Raw genomic sequence first — 8,060 nt, forward strand, 5'->3', positions numbered from 1 at the left:
TTTGTCCCTAAAATTTAGTTATGTTAGTAGAACCATATGTGGTTTAATATGAGATAACACATAATATAATAATAGTTCAAAGTTTCTTGGTTATTCTGTCATCTTGATGTGCTGCTCTTCGGCTAGATGTGTTTCACTGCTTTTAAAACAAATTGTTCTATATACATTATTTTACACAAATTTTCTTTTTCTGTCAATTTTCACAAAGTCATCTAAAATTCAATACTGCATTACTATCACGTTGTATCTATATTTCTCTTTAAATGACTTGTTCATGTTGTTTAGCGTAAATTTCAAATTCGGATTTATTGACCAATATCACAATAAATAAAAGCTAATAAAGTGATTGAGAGGAAATACGCCATTTTGTTCCAAATTTTACGTTTTTGCGTTTCATTATGATGTCACAAGTTGTACTCATATTGATTTTTCACGAAAACTTAATGAAAATGGGTAAATTTCCATAGATAATTGGACAGGAAACATAGAGCGCATATGTAGACAACAAAAATATCTTAAAATAATGTTTGTAAAGACAGTTCACATGTCTTATTTGAATATTAAATTTGTCGACGCCTGCGCTCTATGTTTCCTGGTCCTTAATTTGGTTGAAATCCCGCTGAATTTGTCAAATTTCACCAAAATCCCTTATCTTGACCTTTTTGGGATGTAAAAATTAACGTGCCGGAATTAAACTTTCACCAAAACAGTTCTGTTTAACTTTCTCATATGTCTTTAAAGCAACTTAAAGCATTTATTGTCTAGTAACTATAAACTTTATAATTTGGGCCAAATATGGCCCTTACCGAACTTACTCCTTTTAGTCCTGGTATCTATGATGAGTTTATTCACCAAAGAGGAAATCCTGGATAATCATACATTAGGTCTGTTCTATGTTCCTTTGGAATTTCAATCAAATATGATGAACTAGATCTTCCATCACTGTATTGGATGCAGAAACTACATAAGTGTCCTTACAAAAAACGGTATATTGCTGGGTCTTCCAAGTGCTATACGAAAACTCTTTCTATATAATACAAATCTATTTTATCAGCAATCAAAGCCGGGCTTCAAAGTCATAGTGAACTGCATATTCTAGAGATGGCATGAATCAGATGTGGATACTAAAAAATCCCAAAGATCTTTTAGAGTACATACAATCTAAAAAAATTTCATCTTGCAATAGTATTAACACATTTGAATTTTCTACTTTTACACTAGTATTCCGCATTCCATACTAAAAGATATTTTGAAAGAGTTGATATTGCTTTGTTTCATAAAAGAGAATGGCCAACATAGATACAAGTATTTTGTCTTAGGGAGGGATAAATCCTAATTTGTAAAGGATCACTCTGATTCAAATAAAAAAATCTCTAAAACTGACATAATCAAGATATTCGATGTCTTGACAACATATTTATTACGTTTGGAGGACGTTTTATTCAACAAATTGTCAGCATTCCAATGGGAACACATTGTGCCCCTCTCATTGCCGACTTGTTTCTTTATTATTATGAGGATGACTTCATACAGGAACTTCCTTTGAAGAAAGATAAGAAGTTAGCAATATCCTTTAACTTTACTTTCCGCTATACAGATGATGTTCTCTCACTAGATAATTCAAAATTTGGTGACTATGTTGACGCATCTATCTCATGGAACTATATATAAAGGATACAACAGAAACAGATAAGTCTGCCTCATATCTTGACTTCATCTTAAAGTTGACTATGTGGGTTGGTTGAAAACAAAACTTTACGACAAAAAGATGATTTCAGCTTCCCAATTGTGAGCTTTCCATTTCTATGTAGCAACATTCCAGCAGCACCTGCATACGTACAGTAGTACCAATCAACGTAGGTAGGGAAAACTTGCTTGCTACGTGTATTGTCTGAAGAAAATGGTAGATCGTGCATCAAGATGCATTATGGTTAATACTTCCGTCTATACCTTCTCAATAAAACTTGGTATGTACAGAAAAGTTTCGAGAAAAACATTAAGAGATAAAGTATAACAAAACTTAACATGTTCGAGGAGTATATCTATTTTGTGTCTGCACTACAATTTAAAAAGTTTAGGCACTATATTCTATTAAGCTTTTGGAGGCAATTAACAAAATATGGAAAAAGTAATACTGATGAGTCATTTGTAGACGAAACGAGCGTCTAGTGCAAATACAAAATTCCAATCCTGGTATATATGATGATTCTATAAAAAAGAAGATGAGGTATGATTGCCAATGAGACAACTCTCCACAAGAGACCAAATGACTCAGCAATTAACAACTATAGGTCATTGTACGGCTTTCAGCAAGCCATACCGCATTGTCAGCTATAGCAGACCCCGAAATGACAATGTAAAACAATTCAAACGAGAAAACTAACGGCTTCATTTATTTAAAAAAAAACAATGAACGAAAAACATATATGTAACACATAAACAAACGACAACCACTGAATTACAGGCTCCTGACTTGGGACAGGCACATACATTATGATGAGTTTATTTGATACAAGGCTTTCGGATTCATCGTCCCGTTTACTTTCTTGCAACTTGTATTTATAACAAATGTAAGCTGACTACCACAAACGAATTATGTATGACGATTTCATAGTTAGCATGGTATATGCTATTTTCGAACTACAGACACATTGATGTTTATGGAATATCAAACATCGATAGCCTTTGGCGACATTAGTTTACCAATCTTTGAAACTCGGAACTAGTAATTGATATATTAAGGTAAAAAACTAAATTGAAAAATTACATTAACGTAACAACATAAATCGCTAATTTTGTACTTGTTTGGCTTTATAAATATTTTGATATGAGCGTCACTGATGAGTCTTGTGTAGACGAAACGCGCGTATGGTGTACTTAATTATAATCCTGGTACCTTTGGTAACTATTTGAAGGCATGTAGTACTTCAAATTGAAGCAAATTGTTTGCAAATAATGTCCTAATTTTGTTTCATTAATACTATGTTGACCCAATTGCAGTAAGTATATATATACACATTGTATCGTACGTAACATAATGTTACAAAACAAATAAAATGAAAATGCAAAATGCAAAATGCAAAACACCGAAACGTTAAAATTATCATCAAAACTTCAAAAAAAGTTTCTGGCATGTGGTGAGATACTATAAATCTTTTGAAGGAAAAATAAAATGTTATACGACCTAACAGGACATAAAACATGGAAATGGAAAAAAATGTAAAGACACAAAATAGTTACGAACATAACAGACATAACAACATTAGATCGATTTGAACTCCACCTTAATCTCAAGTCACCACAGGTCTTTCAGAAATGTTAGCCGTCCCGTTCATTGTGTTAAAAATCAAATTAAATGAAATACAGTCTTCCTGCAATAACTATTATTTCTACAAAAATCAACCAAGAGTTGCACATCATCAATCAGTAAGAATAAATCATCACAGATACGACAGTTAGTTCTCCTCTTATATTCGAAGGCAACAGTAGTATACCGTTGTTCAAAAGTAATAAATCGATTGAGAGAAAACAAATCCGGGTTACAAACTAAAACTGAGGGAAACACATCAACTAAAAGAGGAAAACAACATAACAACAAAAACATTGAAGTGCAACAAAAAAAAGAAACGACAATGCAACACACACAGAAACGAACTATACGATAACAATAATGACGCCACAGTTCAGCTAGAACACGTTAACCAAAGATATTAACGTTAACTACATGTAATGCAGGAAAAGGGGAAGAATCGCTGACCTGTCAGGTTGTCTCCCCTTTCCCTACAAAATGTTTATGACATTTAAATATTGGATGACTGCCATCTTTCACTTGGGGACTTTTCTCTCTTTCTATTGTATTCGGGGATTCTTCTCTCTTTCTAGGAATCTGGGGAATACTAGCTCGCTCAGTTCAGGTCTGTGTTATGCCTTCTTCTGGCGTGCCCCTCATCTCAGACACTTGTTCTTTCGCGGCTTGGCGCTGGTGAATAAAATACAGTGATGTTTTATTTATTTATTTCAAACAGCAATTTAAATTGAAGTGTGATATGTGATCATAATTTATTGATTAAAATAGTAAACTTTGTTTTGACTTATTTCTGTTAATGAAAATCTTTTATAAATCTAAGTTAAATTTTAAATATCAAAGTTATTAAATTAGAAGCTAAATTCTTACTTTTAAAATTCAAGTGAAAATAGTTTACACTTAAACAATTTGCATACCTGGTGAATAAAATACAGTGATGTTTTATTTATTTATTTCAAACAGCAATTTAAATTAGAGTGTGATATGTGATGTTGGAAGGTTGCAATCTTCCCTTTTTAACCCCAACATCGTTTGCTGATTGGAATTATTTTATACACCTATGAAATTTAAGCGTCCATTTTAAATTTTATAAAATTACTTTTTATTGGTCAACTATTCTCTTTTTAATATTTTCCTACGGCAAATTACAAACATTTTTATTCTTTAAAAAGGTGACAGTTTATTTTGTTTATTTCTCAACGTCACATTAATAGCTATGACCAAAAGAACTCTAGAAATGAGATTAACTATATTATTTACAAAACGGCGAAACTATTTATAACTTAATCTTACGTCATCTACTTTGTCTTAGAGCTTTAACAATGCATTATAATTCAATTTTATTTATCTATTAGTATATTTATCTAAGTTTACTTTATTTTATTTTCCTTTTCCAACATACAATTTTCTATCATTATATATCCCTGTTGCTCCCGCAATTTTATTTACAGTTTATTTAGTATTATCAATTTTTCATTCATTTTATTGTTTTAGGTAATTTACGAGATACCTACTACGATATACTAAAGCGCTATTCAAAGGAAAAGGTTTTTCAAAGCTTTTTATGTTAAAGATGGATTCTATTTATTTTTCTTTCAACGGTGTTGATTTATCTAACAGGCATAATAGCGTTCTATGTTGTTTTTTCTAAGCAGTTTTTACTGGCATGAAAATACGGATTTTTTTTTGTGTTATTAAAATTTGCTGTTACAAAATGATAGAAATTATTATAAATTAAGGAATGTATCTCCCTCATGCAAAGCTCTGATTCCTTTCACGGATTTGGCTATACTTTTTGGACCTTTTGGATTATAGCTCTTCATCTTTTATATAAGATTTGGATTTCAAATATTTTGGCCACGAGCATCACTGAAGAGACATGTATTGTCGAAATGCGCATCTGGTGCAAGAAAATTGGTACCGTTAATTTTATTACTACCACTGGGTCGATGCCTCTGCTGTTGGACTATTAGTCCCCGAGGGTATCACCAGCCCAGTAGCCAGTACTTCGGTACTGGCATGAAAATACGGATTTTTTTGTGTTATTAAAATTTGCTGTTACAAAATGATAGAAATTATTATAAATTAAGGAATGTATCTCCCTCATGCAAAGCTCTGATTCCTTTCACGGATTTGGCTATACTTTTTGGACCTTTTGGATTATAGCTCTTCATCTTTTATATAAGATTTGGATTTCAAATATTTTGGCCACGAGCATCACTGAAGAGACATGTATTATCGAAATGCGCATCTGGTGCAAGAAAATTGGTACCGTTAATTTTTTATATTTTTTTAATATTTATCCTCTATGTATTTTTAAAATCAAATTACTAGGTGATAAGCCCACATTCCTGATATATTGCTCGAACTCCAAATCTACCACGGCGTCATACCAATTTTTCGGCGTAAGTTTGTTTTCTTCGTTAGTTTGCTCCGACTCCAAATCTATCGTGAGTCATACCCTCAAAGTACATGACTTAAATACTTGTTTTATCAACTACTACTCGACTGCTTTAGTTCTTATTTTAGACAAGTTTTAACAAAATGCATAATTACTCTACAACATTTTGATTACCTATTAAGTTTTTCATTTTATATCAAAATTAATCTAGACTATTTATGTTAGCTTAAGTCACGTTTTTATATGGATGGCGAATCCATACATAGCACTAATTTTAAGGGTGTCATGAAAACCCAAAAATTCTTACGACTCAAACAACCTTTATTCGTCTTAAAGGGAAATTTACTTATCAATTTTAACTTAAAATTAAATTAATCGCTGCAGCGCACAATGCCAAACTTTCACATTTATACTTTTCTATCAGATGTTTAATTTATGTACATTTTGTACTTATATCTTTTGTAAGTTAAAATTTTAGGCATTATTTTATTGTCTCAAATAAACAGAGGCATTTCTTTTAATCCTTCACAGTTTAATGAATATAAACCGCCTGAACTTTAACTTCCAAATAATATTACATTTTAAATTCTTTAATGTTCTATTTCATATTTTCATGTACGAATCTTTGTACTTTCATCATTTATCAACGACCAATTTTCATTATTTGCCTTCCTTGTTTTTCTTTCTTCTCAACACATTTTCTTTGATGTACATAAATTGTCTCATAACTAAGTATGTTATTATTATTTATGCACGAGCTAACTATTTCTTTTGTCGTTTCATATTCCGGAGTATCCTGCATGGTGATTGGATCGGGACTACAGCCTCGAAAATTCATCATCTTTGAACTAAGAAAAATCTAAGTCGTTTAAAGAGAAATATAGATACAACGTATACGATAGTAATGCAGTATCAAATTTTAGATGACTTTGTGAAAATTGACAGAAAAAGAAAAGCTGTGTAAAAAATGTATATAGAACAATTTGTTTTAAAAGCAGTGAAACACATCTAGCCGAAGAGCAGCACAACAAGATGACAGAATAACCAAGAAACTTTGAACTATTATTATATTATGTGTTATCTCATATTAAACCACATATGGTTCTACTAACATAACTAATTTTTAGGGACAAAAATTTTGAAACAAAGGGGTAATATAATGATGCAAAAATGCGTGATATTTAAAGATAATATCTATTAATAAATAACAAATAAAGTTTTGTTGGATAATGGAAAAATGCACACAAGTTCAAGAGAACATTTATCATTTAATTGTAAAATTAAATGACAGAAAACTATACGTAAATAAAACAAATTAAAGAAAGTCTTACTTGTTTATAGAACAATTTCCTAAAAATATAAAAGTAAGTGTTTAATCTGTTAAGCATATTTGATAACGTAGTGCAAAACTATTTGGTTCATTAGACTGTGAACCAGAATAAAATGTTAGCAGACTGGATTGTCTTTTAAGGTTAGTTAACATGTCGGTGTTGTTTAATAATTGTTTTATAAGTTTAAAAGAAACCAAATTCAAGATTTAAAAGATGTTTACCAAAGTAAATTTTATTCATATTCACACGTAAAATCGTGGTACAGTTTAAATAAATTATAGGCAAAGTTTGAAATAGTATTAAGGTAAATAATTTGAATAAAATGTTCTTAACTTATAAAATAGGTATTTAACTTTCCGTATAGATAACTTTTGAAAACACAATTCTTATTTTGAAATTTGATTTAATATTAAAAGTAAACAAATTAAGGGGAGATAACACGTCTGTTCATTTATGGCGCGTATACTATTGTCGGGTTTTGAATTATTGTTCGATTTATATCGCGAATTATTTGATGTATAACTATGATAGAAAAGTAATGTAATCTGTATTATAACTGTTGTAAATATTATGATTAGACTGTGAACCAGATTAAAATGTAGTTAGCAGACTGGATTGTCTTTTAAGGTCCCGTTGTCATGCCGAGTCCAAGCTAGTTCCCAAATAATGTAACATCAATGTGAGCAGTTCCCAGCAAAAAAGAATTGATAAAACCATGAAAGAAAGACCACAACACGAATTTCAAAGTCGGGACCAAGTTCCCGCATAATATATACACACTCAGTGCATTCTGATGTAAACTGTTGTTACTGATTTATATTTATGTTTGTTTGTTTGTCTCTGCAGTTGCCAGAACAGTTTCTTGATAAGATTTCTACATAGAAGGTCAGATACAAAGGCTATCAATTTGTACTGTTACATAATACAGAAATTATGTAAGTAAGGGACGGAAATATCAACAGGTACATACATATACCTCGTAAAGGTTTATCGAGGGCACTTATGGTTTGGCAATTTCCTTCCA

Source organism: Mytilus galloprovincialis, chromosome 2, assembly GCF_965363235.1.
Source record: "Mytilus galloprovincialis chromosome 2, xbMytGall1.hap1.1, whole genome shotgun sequence".
Classification (NCBI taxonomy): Eukaryota; Metazoa; Mollusca; class Bivalvia; order Mytilida; family Mytilidae; genus Mytilus; species Mytilus galloprovincialis.